General features: G+C 47.5%; 1 long non-coding RNA gene across 3 annotated transcripts in view; it reads left to right on the forward strand.

The window, feature by feature from the left end:
• The first annotated feature begins 1,595 nt into the window (after window positions 1-1,595).
• LOC140064097 (uncharacterized) overlaps window positions 1,596-16,913 on the forward strand; it is an 83,810-nt gene continuing 68,492 nt past the window's right edge. For all 3 annotated transcript variants that reach the window (XR_011847703.1, XR_011847704.1, XR_011847702.1), the window contains exon 1: window positions 1,596-1,893. This is a non-coding gene — a long non-coding RNA (uncharacterized lncRNA). The remainder of the gene's footprint in view (window positions 1,894-16,913) is intronic.

The following is a 16,913-nucleotide window of genomic DNA, read 5'->3' on the forward strand; positions in this document are numbered from 1 at the left end:
GGCGCTGTGGAGAGGAGCAGGGGATGAGTGCAGCTCATCCCCGCCCCTCTCCATAGGCATGTATAGTGCACAGTGCCGTATCACAGGAAAAGATAGGACATGTCCTATCTTTCTACGGGCTACAGAGCTACCGCTCCCATACAGGGTCGTGAGCCCATAGAAGTGTATGGGGGATGTGCAAATTGGCCTTATCATTAAGGGGTTAACAATGTGATCTAATTCACATTTTTATTCTGTGCTTTAGAATATATGCAATTTATGAAATAAGCTTCAATTACTACTATTTTACACCTTAGGATATATTCACATAAGGCCGGTTCCACACTTGCGAGTGTGATGTGATGAACTTGCATCACACTCGCAAGTGTGGAACCGGCCTTATGTGAATATATCCTAAGGTGTAAAATAGTAGCAATGCATGCTGCTCGGCCCGAACGCTGCACACCGGGAGTGAACTCAGCATGTCAGTTCACTCCCGGTGTGCAGCTTTCGGGCCATGCGATCCCGGCAGCATGCGTTGCGACTGTGATGCGAGTTTATCGCATCACACTCGCAATTGTGGAACTGGCCTTAGACTGCACAATGGCCTTGACATTTAGGAAACTGTGTTGTTCTCTAATTTTTATCTCCAGTGTAGATGTATAGATTAACATTCTCTGTATTTGTGTCTCTCTCTGATTAATCCTGATGTAATAAGTGATAGTTAGAAACAGTGTCAGTTATTATCTGGCTGCCATTGACTTCAGTATAAATATAACATTTGTTATGCATGTGTTTTTTTTCAAAAGGAAAAAAAGTACTGCAACAAATGTCATTTTTCCCAGAAAAAAAAAATGCATATATAATGGATGACTGCCTAACTGAACATAAATGACATGAAATTTGCATTGATGTCAATAGGATTTTTAACTGATACATCAAATCTCCATGCTTTACTTTTTTTAACAGAGGTAATGAAAGGAGGTTTGAATGGTAGTGTGAACTGAGCCTATGGGCCAGTTCCTATCTGTGTTTCCACTTCCGTTTTGCTGTGGGGCACATTTACTAAGGGTTTTCTGTTGGACTTTGCATGTTATTTCTAGTGCAAACTGCTTGCACAGGTATTTAAGAAGTGTCTGTGCTACGTTTGTGTCGCACACGACCCTTTTGTGGCGCGGCTGCACTTGTTATCATGCAATAGAAATTAGGGGGCATTCCGGTTCTCAGCCGTTTGCCAGATTTAACATGCAAAGTCCGACTTGATTGTGTCACATTCTCCATGTTAAATCTGCACCAATGTAAAGGTGTTGCACTCTGTCGTGGTGCAGAGGGCGCCAGATTCATGAAGAGCAGGCGCCAAAAATTGTGAATCTTGCACCCTCTGCACACTACACAGGCAAACTGGCCCTACGGCTACCTGCACAGTACATGTCCAGGCACACAGGAAGCAAAGAAGGGTCCTGTGGAACCTTGTATGTATCCTGTGAGTCATCCACGGGTGAGCTCCACTCAAATGACCAATGAAAATGAATTCCCGGTATGCAAGAACAGGACCTGCCCTTTCTTTTGTATCTCAGGGAGTTGGCTCATCCACAGGTCTGTAAATTTAACAACCGTGTGCATGAGCCTATAGAAGCAAATAAGGATGTGTGCCAGCTATAGAAAATGAGGCTGCGTTCACACATGGCGTTTACATTGTGTTTTGCAGACTGCTGTACCCAAAGATAACCATGCAGAGGTGGCAGTGCTCAACTGAAAGCAGGATGTAATGGGAGGAAACGTAGGATGAACCGCCAGGAATGAGCAACGAGAGTCAGATTCTGGGAGCTGGATGTCGTGTGCAGAAGACTTGTACAGCTGAGGGAACAGGAGTAAACCCAGAGCTGCAGCAGGAAGATGAGAGACTGAATAGAGGTACGGTGCATGAGGCCGACAACCTGAAGCTGCTTCTAAAATCTGGGTTACAGAACCAGGAATATGAGCTATCCAATGTTCAGGGGCAGCACTGTGTGGGGTCTGTGGGCAGTTTTTGGGGTTGCATGGCCAGCATTCAGAGAGGCATGGTGAGAAAAATTGAAAGGCGAGGGATATAGGGGTTTTAGAGCAGCTGCCAGAGATGCAGAATGTGGGGGATTTAGAGGAGCAGTCAGGGGTGCCAGGTGTGAAGGTACTACAGCCAGGGCTGGCTGCAGGTTTAAGTAGGCCCCTGGGCGACAGAGCCTTAGTGGGCTCCTTTTAAGAAAACTGACGTCCCAGTGCCACACTGTCGTCGTCCCCCCCCCTTATCCACACTGCCACCCCACCCCCTTATCCACACTGCACCCCCCCATAGCCACACTGTTATCCGATAAGTTAACCCCCCCCCCCCATGTAAGCCACACTGTCCACTCCATAAGGCACACTGTCTCCTCCATAAGACACAAGGCACACTGCCCCCACCATAAGACATACTGCCCCCCCCACCCATAAGGCAAACTGTCCCCACCTTACCCATAAAGCACTTGATCTCCTCACCTACAAGGCACACTGCCCCCTCCCACACACTCTGAGGAAAAAACAACCCTCACTGTTCCTTGTTCCCCCGAAGCAGCAGCCTCCTTTCTTCTCATGTGTCTGCTGATCTGATGACATCATTATGTGTACCGGATTCAGAGCCGTCCATACAGTGCAGAGCGCCGCTCCGGGGGAGCGAGGAAAGGTAAGTTATGGATTCTGCCTCTATGCTGTGCTCCCGTAAAAAAAAACGACACTGGTGTAATTGACCCGACAGCCAATTTTTTTTTTTTTGCTGCCTGAGTCGGCCCCTCCAGCACCCTTTAAAGTGGATACATTAAAACTGTTAGGAGTTGGTATTTTTTAGGGTAACAGGAAGAATCCGATGTGTTTAAGGTTCAAAACCCGTAGGAATTGCAAGATTACATGGTGATTCAAAAGACTATCCCACAGCCTTGGTGAAACTGGAGACTCCATGTGGGTCAGTGAGGCATGAAGTGGGCGTGGTTAAAGACTTGATGCACCAAGTCATACTGGGGTCTGATTTTCCTCTGTTTTGGAATCTGTGAGAAAATAAGCAAGCTAAGGTGTGTAGGTCAAATCGAAATGTCAAAAATGTGTGTAAGCTTTCAAACATGGTGACAGAAACACCAAGGGAAATGGAGAACTTTCCTTTAGAGGTCCTCGCTGGAGAATCAGTGGAAACTTCGCCTGAGACTGAGTTCTCTTCCCTACAAATTGCAAAGGGAAACTTTGGTAATGAACAGTTGAGGGCCCCCAACCTAGCTAATGCCTGGAAGAATGTAAAGGTGATCAATGGTGTTTCCCAAGAACCAGGTAGAGAGTTGGTGTATCCACATTTTAGGGTATATAATGATTTGCTGTATAGGGTAAAGAAAACAGACTCCTAGGTTGTGGAGCAACTTGTGGTACCACAGTCCCACATGCGCTTGGTATTGGAGCTGGGCCATTCACATGTACTGGGTGGGCACTTGGGGGCTGAAAAGACCAGGGGACATATAGAGCAGAGGTTCTTTTGGACCGGTATTTATAAGGCAATAGAGGACTTCTGCCAGTCTTGCCTAGAATGTCAAATACACACCCCTAGACCACACTTTCGTAGTCCACTGAATCCGTTACCCATAATTGAAGTACCCTTTGAGCGCATAGCTATGGATTTGGTTGGGCCCCTTCCTATGTCTGCCAGGGGGCACCAGCATATTTTGGTTGTACTTGACTACGCCATGCGTTATCCCGAGGCCATCCCTCTCAGAAACACATCTTTAAAAGCAATAGCAAGGGAACTTTTCTAAAATGTTCACTCGAACAGGGATCCCTAAAGAGATACTAACAGACCAAGGGACCCTGTTTATGTCAAAGGTCACCAAGGAGCTGTGTCATCTCCTGAACATTGCACAATTACGTACGTCTGTATATCACCCACAGACGGACAGTCCGGTTGAAAGGTTTAATAGAATCTTAAAGGGGATGCTCCGGAAGGTAATTGATATGGATGGGAAAAACTGGGACCTCCTTTTGTCCTACTCTATGTTCTTTATAAAGGAGGTGCCACAGGTGTCCACAGGGTTTTCCCCATTTGAATTGTTGTACGGTAGACACCCCAGGGGGCTATTGGATATAGCCAAGGATACTTGGGAACAGGAAGGCACATCACACCATAGCCTTATTGAACATGTTGTTGAAATGCAGGAAAGGATGGCAGCAGTAATGCCCATTGTGAAAGAGCACATGTTGCAGGCTCAATAAAGTCAAACTACAGTGTATGATAAGTCAGCAAAGGTCAGGTCCTTTCAAGCCAGTAACCGAGTGTTACTGCTGGTGCAGAGGATTTTTGGCAAAGTGGCAAGGCCCCTATGAGATTCGGAAAAAACTAAGTGAGGAAAAAGAGATGAGCGGCACTCGCCAAGCTGTGCAAGAGTCCTTTATTTTGGGTCCATGGTACAGGGAAGGTGCGGGGCCTGGCGACGGGCCGTTTCGCGCTTACTAGCGCATTATCAAGCCGTTGGCTTCATCTGTCCGCGTTGCACACAATGGGGGTCATTTACTAAGGGCCCGATTCGTGTTTTCCCGACGTGTTACCCAAATATTTCCGATTTGCGAAGATTTTTCTTTAATTGCCCCAGGTTTTTGGCGCACACGATCGGATTGTGGCGCTTCGGCGGCGGCATGCACGCGATGAAAATCGGGGGGCGTGGCCAAACGAAAACCCGGCAGATTCGGAGAAACCGCCGGATTTTTTTTTAAAAAAAGTGTCGCTGAACACGCGCTTACCTTCACCAGGAATAGGATCGTGAACTCCGGCGGACCTCAGTGGACTTCAGCGCAGCAGTGACACCTGGTGGACGTCGGAGGAACTGCCTTCATAGTATCATAGTATCATAGTATATAAGGCTGGAAAAAGACGCAAGTCCATCAAGTCCAACCTTTAAGAATTAAATAAATGTTTTATCCCCATAACCCGTGATATTTTTTCTCTCCAGAAAGGTATCCAGGCCTCTCTTGAACATGTACATAGAGTCCGCCATAACAACCTCCTGCGGCAGAGAGTTCCATAGTCTCACTGCTCGTACAGTAAAGAACCTTTGTCTATGTTGATGGTAAAATCGCCTCTCCTCTAGGCGTAGAGGATGCCCCCTTGTCCTGGTCATTGGCCTAGGTATAAAAAGATCTTTGGAGAGATCCTTGTACTATCCGTTCAGGTATTTGTACATTGTAATGAGGTCTCCCCTCAGTCGTCTTTTTTCTAAACTGAATAATCCCAAATTTTGTAATCTGTCATTGTATTCTAATTAGAGATGAGCGAGCACTAAAATGCTCGGGTACTCGTTATTCGAGACGAACTTTTCCCGATGCTCGAGTGCTCGTTTCGAGTAACGAGCCCCATTGAAGTCAATGGGAGACTCGAGCATTTTTCAAGGGGACCAAGGCTCTGCACAGGGAAGCTTGGCCAAACACCTGGGAACCTCAGAAAAGGATGGAAACACCACGGAAATGGACAGGAAACAGCAGGGGCAGCATGCATGGATGCCTCTGAGGCTGCTTAATCTCACCATTATGCCAAAATTATGGGCAACAGCATGGCCATGACAGAGTGACAGAATGAAGCTAGATAGCATCTAAAACATCCAATAATTGACCCTGACACTATAGGGGACGGCATGCAGAGGCAGCGGCAGCAGCGGCAGGCTAGAGAGTGGCATGGCGACATACCCTAAATGGACTCAGGCTTCAAACCAATGGGTGGCAGAGAGGAACCAAAGGAGGTGAGCAAGAAGCGCTCAAATAATATCGGTACATGATAAAAGTTTGCCAGTATATTTTGTGGATTACACAGCAGGGTGGCGACAAAGTTAACATGGAAGCCATGAAAACAACCCAAAATTCTGCCTGACACAGCTCGTTTGATAAGGGGACCATGTATGGAGGCAGTGAACTAGTAGTAGATTAAAGGTGCTGCAGTTCAAACTATGTTAGTTGGATCTTGGCATGGAGCTGGCGCTCCGCTGCCAGGCGAGCTTTCGCCAATCCAAGCCCCTGGAGGCATAGTAGGCCTGAAACACCTGGACCGAGGTAGGCCCCGCAATCCTCTGCGTCGGCAGTATATGACCAGCCCCAGGGTCAGACTCGGTCCCAGCCTGCACCAAGTTAAGTGTAGTAGCGTTCTTATAAGTTTGGAATATGGCGGGTGAGGGGAATGTAAACAGATGCGCAAGAAGCGCTGAAATAATATCCGTAAATGGTAAAAGTTAACAAGTTTGTTGTGGAAGCCATGAAAACAACCCAAAATTCTGCCTGACACAGCACGTTTGATAAGGCGGCCATGTATGGAGGCAGTGAACTAGTAGTAGATTAAAGGTGCTGCAGTTAAAACTATGTTAGTTGGTTCTTGGCATGGAGCTGGCGCTCCGCTGCCAGGCGAGCTTTCGCCAATCCAAGCCCCTGTCTCTAGGCTACTCCCCAAACAGCACTTCTAAGAACCTTTTGTATAAGATCAAGTGTAGTAGCGTTCTTATAAGTTTAGGATATGGCGGGTGAGGGGAATGTAAACATCTGCGCAAGAAGCGCTGAAATAATATCCGTAAATGGTAAAAGTTTGCCAGTGTATTTTGTGGATAACACAGCAGGGTGGCGACAAAGTTAACAACTTTGATGTGGAATCCATGAAAACAACCCAAATTTCTGCCTGACACACCTCGTTTGATAAAGGGACGATGTATGGAGGCAGCTATATGGACGACTTTTGGAGGTAGCAATGGAGACAACGTGTGGAGGCTGCTATGGAGACAATTCAATTTGGATAGTGCCTGTATGTGGCAGTCCAAAAAAGTTTTCAAACCAGAGGAGCAGGTAGGTGGCCCTCCATAAAAATGGAATAGATTGAGTGCCTGTATGTGGCAGTCCAAAAAAGTTTTCAAACCAGAGGAGCAGGTAGGTGGCCCTCCAGAAAAATGGAATAGATTGAGTGCCTGTATGTGGCAGTCCAAAAAAGTTTTCAAACCAGAGGAGCAGGTAGGTGGCCCTCCAGAAAAATTGAATAGATTGAGTGCCTGTATGTGGCACTCCCAAAAATTGTTTAAAACAGAGGACCGGGTCGGTGGCCCTCCAGAAAAATTAAATGCATAAAGTACTATAGCTAGAGCCAGTGGGCCCTGTCAAAAAATAGCCAGTTTCCTCTGCTTTACTGTACAAAGAGGAGGAGAAGGAGGAAAATGAGGAGGAGGAGGAGTGGATAAATTATTCAGGTTGAGCTTCCTTCACCTGGTGGAGATTGGAAATTATGAGAAATCCAGGCTTTATTCATCTTGATAAGCGTCAGCCTGTCAGCGCTGTCAGTCGACAGGCGTGTACGCTTATCGGTGATGATGCCACCAGCTGCACTGAAAACCCGCTCGGACAAGACGCTAGCGGCAGGGCAGGCAAGAACCTCCAAGGCGTACAGCGCCAGTTCGTGCCACATGTCCAGCTTTGAAACCCAGTAGTTGTAGGGAGCTGTGTGATCATTTAGGACGATGGTATGGTCAGCTACGTACTCCCTCACCATCTTTCTGTAAAGATCAGCCCTGACTGGGGACAGGTGACAGTGTCTTGCTGGGGTGACATAAAGCTGGCAAAAGCCTTGTAAAGCGTACCCTTGCCAGTGCTGGACAAGCTGCCTGCTCGCCTAATCTCCCTCGCTACTTGTCCCGCAGAACTACGCACTCTGCCGCTAGCGCTGTCAGAAGGGAAATACTGTTTCAGCTTGTGCACCAGGGCCTGCTGGTATTCATGCATTCTCACACTCCTTTCCTCTCCAGGGATGAGAGTGGAAAGATTTTGCTTGTACCGTGGGTCCAGGAGAGTGAACACCCAGTAATCGGTGCTGGAATAAATTCTTTGAACGCGAGGGTCACGGGATAGGCAGCCTAGCATGAAATCTGCCATATGCGCCAGAGTACCAACGCGTAAGAATTCACTCCCCTCACTGGCCTGACTGTCCATTTCCTCCTCCTCCAACTCCTCCAACTCCTCTTCTTCTGCCCATACACGCTCAACAGTGAAGGACTCAACAATGGTCCCCTCTTGTGTCTCGCCAACATTCTCCTCCTCTTCCTCCTCATCCTCCTCCACCTCCACCTCCTCCGATATGCGCTGAGAAACAGACCTAAGGGTGCTTTGGCTATCAACAAGGGAATCTTCTTCCCCCGTCTCTTGTGAGGAGCGCAAAGCTTCCGACTTCATGCTGACCAGAGAGTTTTTCAACAGGCCAAGCAGCGGGATGGTGAGGCTGATGATGGCGGCATCGCCACTGACCATCTGTGTTGACTCCTCAAAGTTACTCAGCACCTGACAGATATCAGACATCCACGTCCACTCCTCATTGTAGACTTGAGGAAGCTGACTGACCTGACTACCAGTTCTGGTGGAAGTTGACATCTGGCAGTCTACAATCGCTCGGCGCTGCTGGTAAACTCTGGATAACATGGTCAGTGTTGAATTCCACCTCGTGGGCACGTCGCACAACAGTCGGTGAGCGGGCAGTTGGAGGCGGCGCTGCGCTGCCCTGAGAGTGGCAGCATCTGTGCTGGACTTCCTGAAATGCGCACAGATGCGGCGCACCTTCGTGAGTAAATCAGACAGATTGGGGTATGTCTTGAGGAAACGCTGAACTATCAGATTTAACACATGGGCCAGGCATGGCACATGTGTCAGTCTGCCGAGTTGCAGAGCCGCCACCAGGTTACGGCCGTTGTCACACACAACCATGCCTGGCTTCAGGTTCAGCGGTGCCAGCCACAGATCAGTCTGCGCCGTGATGCCCTGTAATAGTTCTTGGGCGGTGTGCCTTTTATCGCCTAGGCTCAGCAGTTTGAGCACCGCCTGCTGTCGCTTAGCGACGGCACTGCTGCTGTGCCTAGAGCTACCGACTGATGGCGCCATGCCCACGGATGGTCGTTCGGAGGAGGAGGTGGAGGAGGGGTGGGAGGAGGAGGAGGCATAGTAGGCCTGAAACACCTGGACCGAGGTAGGCCCCGCAATCCTCGGCGTCGGCAGTATATGACCAGCCGCAGGGTCAGACTCGGTCCCAGCCTCCACCAAGTTAACCCAATGTGCCGTCAGCGATATATAGTGGCCCTGCCCGGCAGCACTCGTCCACGTGTCCGTGGTCAGGTGGACCTTGTCAGAAACGGCGTTGGTCAGGGCACGGATTATGTTGTCTGACACGTGCTGGTGCAGGGCTGGGACGGCACATCGGGAAAAGTAGTGGCGGCTGGGGACCGAATACCGAGGGGCGGCCGCCGCCATGAGGCTGCGAAAGGCCTCGGTCTCTACTAGCCTATAGGGCAGCATCTCCAGGCTTAGCAATCTGGAGATGTGCACATTAAGGGCTTGGGCGTGCGGGTGGGTTGCACTATATTTGCGTTTCTGCTCCAGCGTCTGGGGTATGGAGAGCTGAACGCTGGTGGATGCTGTGGAGGATCGTGGAGGCGACGATGGGGTTTTTGTGGCAGGGTCCTGGGCAGGGGGCTGACTATCAGCTGACACAGGGGAAGGAGCAGTGGTGTGCACGGCCGGAGGTGAACGCGCTTGTTGCCACTGAGTGGGGTGTTTAGCATTCAAATGCCTGCGCATACTGGTGGTAGTTAAGCTATTAGTGGTGGAACCCCTGCTGATCCTGGTTTGGCAAATGTGGCACACCACAGTCCGTCGGTCATCCGGTGTTTCCTTAAAGAACCTCCAGACTTCTGAAAATCTAGCCCTCGCCGCAGGAGCCCTCGCCACGGGAGCTTCACTAGTTGACACATTTGGCGCTGATGCACCAGCTCTGGCCCTGCCTCTCCGTCTGGCCCCACCACTGCCTCTTCCAACCTGTTCTGGTCGAGGACTCTCCTCCGTCTCAGAAGCACTGTGTTCACCCGGCCTCTCAACCCAGCTTGGGTCTGTCACCTCATCATCCTCCGATCCCTCAGTCTGCTCCCCCCTCGGACTTCCTGCCCTGACAACAACTTCCCCACTGTCTGACAACCGTGTCTCCTCATCGTCGGACACCTCTTTACACACTTCTTCCAGTACGTCAACAAGGTCATCATCACCCACAGACTGCGACTGGTGGAAAACCTGGGCATCGGAAAATTGCTCATCAGCAACCGGACAAGTGGTTTGTGACTGTGGGAAGGGTCCAGAAAACAGTTCCTCAGAGTATGCCGGTTCTAATGGCAAATTTTGCTGGGAGGGGGCAGACTGGGGGGGAGGAGGCTGAGGTGCAGGAGCTGGAGGAGTGCCGATTTCGGTGACATGGGTGGACTGCGTGGAAGACTGACTGGTGGACAAATTGCTCGAAGCATTGTCGGCAATCCACGACATCACCTGTTCGCACTGTTCTGGCCTCAACAGTGCTCTACCACGAGTCCCAGTAACTTCAGACATGAACCTAGGGAGTGTAGCTCTGCGGCGTTCCCCTGCTCCCTCATCAGCAGGTGGTGTCTCACCCCGCCCAGAACCACGGCCTCTGACCCCTGCAGTAGTTGGATGCCCACGTCCCCGCCCTCGTCCTCTTCCCCTAGCCCTCGGGTTAAACATTTTGAAAATGAGAGTTATAACTTTAATTTTTTTTTTAACTTTTTTTTGTGTTTTTTTTTTTTTTGTGTGTTTTTTAGTTTTTAAAACCAAACGATGCTATCCTATTGCTATGGCTATTTTCTAGCCAAGTATGAAAGCACACTGCTATGCCAGATGAGATGACACTGAGTTATTAAAAAAATAAACGTAAAATAAAAAAGGAAATGGCAGACTGTGCCTAATTGAAATCCAACCCCGGGCCCTAATAAATTTTCCCACTTCGGTCTTTGCAATGGATATGTGCGTCACTAAGCGCAAAACACAGTGGTCGCAAGTCTCACTCCAAATTGCTCACAATTTGCTAGTAGATGCACTGCAGCAACTACAGCCACCAGCAGATCAACCAGAAATCAAATATATATAACGCTACTGTAGGCGTAAGTAAGCCGTTTGGATTCTCCTATGGCTATTTTCTAGCCAAGTATTAAAGCACACTACTATGCCAGATGAGATGACGCTGAGTTATGAAAAAAATAAACGTAAAATAAAAAAGGAAATGGCAGACTGTGCCTAATTGAAATCCAACCCCGGGCCCTAATAAATTTTCCCACTTCGGTCTTTGCGATGGATATATGCGTCACTAAGCGCAAAACACAGTGGTCGCAAGTCTCACTCCAAATTGCTCACAATTTGCTAGTAGATGCACTGCAGCAACTACAGCCACCAGCAGATCAACCAGAAATCAAATATATATAACGCTACTGTAGGCGTAAGTAAGCCGTTTGGATTCTCCTATGGCTATTTTCTAGCCAAGTATTAAAGCACACTACTATGCCAGATGAGATGACGCTGAGTTATGAAAAAAATAAACGTAAAATAAAAAAGGAAATGGCAGACTGTGCCTAATTGAAATCCAACCCCGGGCCCTAATACATTTTCCCACTTCGGTCTTTGCGATGGATATGTGCGTCACTAAGCGCAAAACACAGTGGTCGCAAGTCTCACTCCAAATTGCTCACAATTTGCTAGTAGATGCACTGCAGCAACTACAGCCACCAGCAGATCAACCAGAAATCAAATATATATAACGCCACTGTAGGCGTAAGTAAGCCGTTTGGATTCTCTTATGGCTATTTTCTAGCCAAGTATTAAAGCACACTACTATGCCAGATGAGATGACGCTGAGTTATGGAAAAAATAAACGTAAAATAAAAAAGGAAATGGCAGACGGTGCCTAATTGAAATACAACCCCGGGCCCTAATAAATTTTCCCACTTCGGTCTTTGCGATGGATATGTGCGTCACTAAGCGCAAAACACAGTGGTCGCAAGTCTCACTCCAAATTGCTCACAATTTGCTAGTAGATGCACTGCAGCAACTACAGCCACCAGCAGATCAACCAGAAATCAAATATATATAACGCTACTGTAGGCGTAAGTAAGCCATTTGGATTCTCCTATGGCTATTTTCTAGCCAAGTATTAAAGCACACTACTATGCCAGATGAGATGACGCTGAGTTATGAAAAAAATAAACGTAAAATAAAAAGAAACTGGCAGACTGTGCCTAATTGAAATCAAACCCCTAATAAATTTTCCCACTTTGGTGTTTGAGGTGGATATGTGTGTCACTAAGAGCTAAACACAACGGTAGCAAGTCCCCCTGCAAATTCCTCACAATATGGTACTAGCTGCACTACTAGTGCCAGCAAGCCCAGCCACAAGCAAATAAAAAAAAAAAGTATAACGTTATTGTAGCCCTAAGAAGGGCTGTTGGGTTGTTGTAGAATCACTCCTGCCTAACAGTAAGCTAATAGAACACCATAACGCTTTCCCTGACCAGCAGCAGCTCTCTCCCTAGCGGCATCCAGACAGAGAATGATCCGAGCAGCGCGGGCAGCGGCTAGTCTATCCCAGGGTCACCTGATCTGGCCAGCCAACCACTGCTATCGACGTGTAAGGGTACCACGTCATGCTGGGTGGAGTGCAGAGTCTCCTGGCTTGTGATTGGCTCTGTTTCTGGCCGCCAAAAAGCAAAACGGCGGGAGCTGCCATTTTCTCGAGCGGGCGAAATACTCGTCCGAGCAACGAGCAGTTATGAGTACGCTAATGCTCGATCGAGCATCAAGCTCGGACGAGTATGTTCGCTCATCTCTAATTCTAATCCCTCCATTCCCCTAATAATCCTGGTTGCTCTCCTCTGCACCCGTTCCAGCTCTACTATATCCTTTTTTATACACTGGTGCCCAAAACTGTACACAATATTCCATGTGTGGTCTGACCAGGGATTTGTATAAGGGCAAAACTATGTCTTTATCATGAGAATCTATTCCTCTCTTGATACATCCCATTATTTTATTTGCTTTAGCAGCAGCCGTCTGGCTCTGGTCACTAAAATTAAGTTTACCATCCACCAATACCCCCAAGTCCTTTTCAGCTCCAGTTTTACTAAGTAATTGACCATTCAGAACATAATTATACTTTTTGTTTCCATGGCCCAAGTGCATAACTTTACATTTATCTACATTAAACCTCATCAACCATTTCTCTGCCCACTCCTCAAGCTTCCACAAGTCCCTCTGTAATGCTAAACTATCGACCTCAGTATTTGTTACTTTACACAGCTTAGTATCATCTGCAAATATTGAAACTTGACTGTGTAAACCCACTACAAGGTCATTAATAAAAATATTAAAAAGAAGTGGCCCTCTTAGACGCTGAAAAAGCATTTGACCGCCTTAGTTGGCCTTTTATGTTCCAGGTATTAGAACAAATTGGTTTAAAGGGACCATTCCTTCAGGCTCTGAAAGGGCTGTACTCCAACCCCACAGCTCAAATCAAGCTCCCACACGCTTCTTCCCCGCCTCTGCAGATACGGAATGGTACGAGGCAGGGTTGCCCACTGTCCCCCCTTCTGTTCATACTCTGCATAGAACCCTTGGCCTCCATCATTCGGCAAGATCCCAATATCCATGGCATCGCACTTAGGGATAAGGAATTCAAATTGGCGCTGTTTGCGGATGATATTCACCATAACCCAGCCCCTTATTTCTTTGCCAAATCTGCAAGCGCGATTAGTGCAATATGGACACCTATCTGGCTACAAAGTCAACACCTCCAAGACGGAGGCTTTGCCGCTTAATCTACCGCAAGCCTCATTAGACAACCTTAAATCCACCTTCAAATATAATTGGAAAACGGACGCTATCAAATACCTTGGGATACTGCTAACCCCTCTTACAACTCCCTCTACGGACAGAATTTCCCGGGCCTCTTTCGGGAGATAAGGACCTTGCTAGATAAATGGAACACCCTCCCCTTGTCCCTGTTTGGCAGGATAGCAGCGGTCAAAATGACCATCCTGCCCAAATTGCTCTATGTTTTTGAAACATTACCAGTCTCGGTCCCGCTGAGCGCTCTACGGTCTCTGCAGGCGCTGATCCTACATTTCATATGGGCTAGGAAAAGACACAGGATTTCCAAGTCAGTCCTGCTATCCCATAAAACTAGGGGAGGCTTGTCGGTACCAGATGCAACTAAGTATTACTGGGCGACCCACCTGAGACGCATTCCGGCCTGGTCCACCCTGTGGGCATTCTCCAAGTGGATGGAGATTGAGAAATTGTGGTTAGCCCCATTTCACCCCAACTCCTACCTCTGGTCCAAAAAGTCTCCTCCGGCGTCTAGCTCCCTACTAGGTCCCATTGCCTTTATGATTAAAATCTGGAGAGCTTGCAAAAGCAGATTTCCCTTGGTGTCACAGTGTTCTCCAATGCAGTCCTTTTTACACACTCCCTCCTTGCAGTATCTGAGAGCTGGACAGGACTCCAAGCCCTGGCATGAGAAGGGACTATTTAGGTTTGCGGACGTTGTAGACTATCGAGATAGGAAGATTTTACCTTTTGACACCCTGCGGGATAAGTTCCATCTTCCGCCCTCCGCCAACCTCTACTACATGCGAATTAGACACCTGTTGCAATCCCTGGAGAGCACTGAGACGCTGTCGATACCCACGGTATTTGAACACATTTGCAAAAATGCCACTCACACTGCTGGTCTTATATGAGATATCTACATGCTGTTATTACACCCAGATCCGGAAGAACCGGTCACGCACCCATATATGGCCAAGTGGGAGAGCATAGTGGGAGAGACAATAGCACAAGAGACATAGCAGCTGATTTGGCGGAGGGCTGCAGAGACTTCTCGATGCCCTACATATAGGGAAAACCAGTACAAATTGATGTTGCTGTGGTACCATACACCCTCCTTGCTCCACAAACTATTCCCGGATACACCTGATACTTGCTGGCGTTGTGGCCTCATTGGTGGGACCCTCCAGCATATCTTCTGGTGCTGCCCATTTATTCAGCCCTTTTGGCAAGAGGTGAGGACCCTTATCCAAGCAGTCACAGCGGTGGACGTCCCACTCTCCCCCCTCTTTTACCTACTGAACGTATCTCCCCAGCCTTTGGCAACTACCAAGATGTGTCTGCACATACTCACTGCAGCGAGGTGTTTGATTTCGCAATTCTGGAAAAGGCAGGCTCCCCCCTCCCGTTTAGAACTTCTCTCTAGAATACGAGGATTGCGCACAATTGAATCCCTGACCGCCTCCCTGTACGACCGCACCTTGGCATTTGATAAAGTTTAGGATCAATGGGATCGCTTCTGGGCAGAGGAGTTAGGGTGAGGAGAGGAGTGACGTGGATACCCACTTTATTGTTTCCCCCCGAATGTTGTTGGTTGTCATTGTGAGTACGAATGTTATCCTTGTGTTTCTATTACTGGTCTTTTTTTTTTTCTTTTTTATTAATTTATCTGGGTCTTTACTGTGAAGGTACTAGCACCTAAAGCGGCGTGCCTAAATACAGGCATGGGTAATGAGATCAACTGCTCCACTAGTCCTATGGGATACATGCCTGTTCACATTTAGGTCTCAAGAGTTGCCCATATCCCATATTGCGTGGTTTTGCACATGAAGATCGCTGTATATCCATTGTATTGACTGGAGGGGTACCTCCTAGCCAGAATAAGTGATGGATGTGGGCATTGCTTCCGGACCTGATAAGACATGTATCTGTACGCTTATATTGTTTATATTGGAAAAATTTTATTGCCTATTCTTATGCCGATGTTTGTTGTTACATTGTATGGAAAAACTTCAATAAAAATACAATTATATAAAAAAAAAAAAGTGGCCCCAATACTGACCCCTGTGGCACTCCACTGGTAACGTCAACCCAATTTGAGAATGTGCCATTAATGACCACCCTCTGTTTTCTATCACTAAGCTAATTACTTACCCAAATACACAGATTTTCTCCTATTCCCAGCAGTCTCATTTTATATACCAACCTTTTATGTGGCACGGTGTCAAATGCCTTTGAAAAGTCCAGATATACAACATCCACAGCGTCCCCCAGATCCAGTCTTGAACTTACCTCCTCGTAGAAACCAATCAGATTAGTCTGACAGGACCGATCTCTCATTAACCCATGCTGACGCTGGGTTATAAGGTTGTGCACAGTGAGATACTCCAGGATAGCATCTCTAACAAACCCCTCAAATATTTTCCCCACCACAGCAGTTAGACTCACGGGTCTGTAGTTTCCAGGATCGCTATTTGATCCTTTTTTGTATATTTGCTATGCGCCAGTCCTGTGGAACATAACCAGTCCTCAGTGAATATTAAAAATAACGGTCTGTCTATCACCGTACATAGTTCATGCAGAACTCGGGGGTGTATGCCATCTGGCCCCGGTGATTTATCTATCTTAGTGGTTGCGAGGCGGCGCTGTACCTCTTCCTGGGTTAAACTGTTGACATTCCAAAAAGAATTTACATTATTCCTCATTGTGTCTTCCACCAGGGGATTTTCCTGGGTAAAGACAGTTGAAAAGGAAACATTCAGTAGATCTCCTTCCACCATGACCCCCATGTTATTTCTAAGGGGACCCACACTCTCTGTTTTTAGTTTCTTATCATTTATATACTTGAAAAATAATTTGGGATTATTTTTGCTCTCCCTGGCAATATTTCTCTCAGTCTCTATTTTTGCGGCCTTTATCTGCTTTTTACAGGATTTATTTTTCTCTCTATAATTCTGTAATGCCTCGTCGCTACCTTCACATTTTTGCACCTTAAACGCCTTATCTTTTTCGCTTATTGCTTTCCTTACAAGACTAGTCACCCACATAGGCTTTTCTTGTTCCTCTTATTCTTTTTCCCATAAGGTATGTGTTTCTCACAGGACTTTTTCAGAATATATGAGAAAAAGTCCCATTTTTTTTGGGGGGGGGGGCTTTTGTCTTTGAGAACATTATCCCAGTCTATGCCATTAAGGTCTTCCCTTAGTTGCTGAAAATTTGCCCTCCTGAAGTTT

This window comes from Engystomops pustulosus, chromosome 6 (genome assembly GCF_040894005.1).
Source record: "Engystomops pustulosus chromosome 6, aEngPut4.maternal, whole genome shotgun sequence".
In the NCBI taxonomy this organism is placed as follows: Eukaryota; Metazoa; Chordata; class Amphibia; order Anura; family Leptodactylidae; genus Engystomops; species Engystomops pustulosus.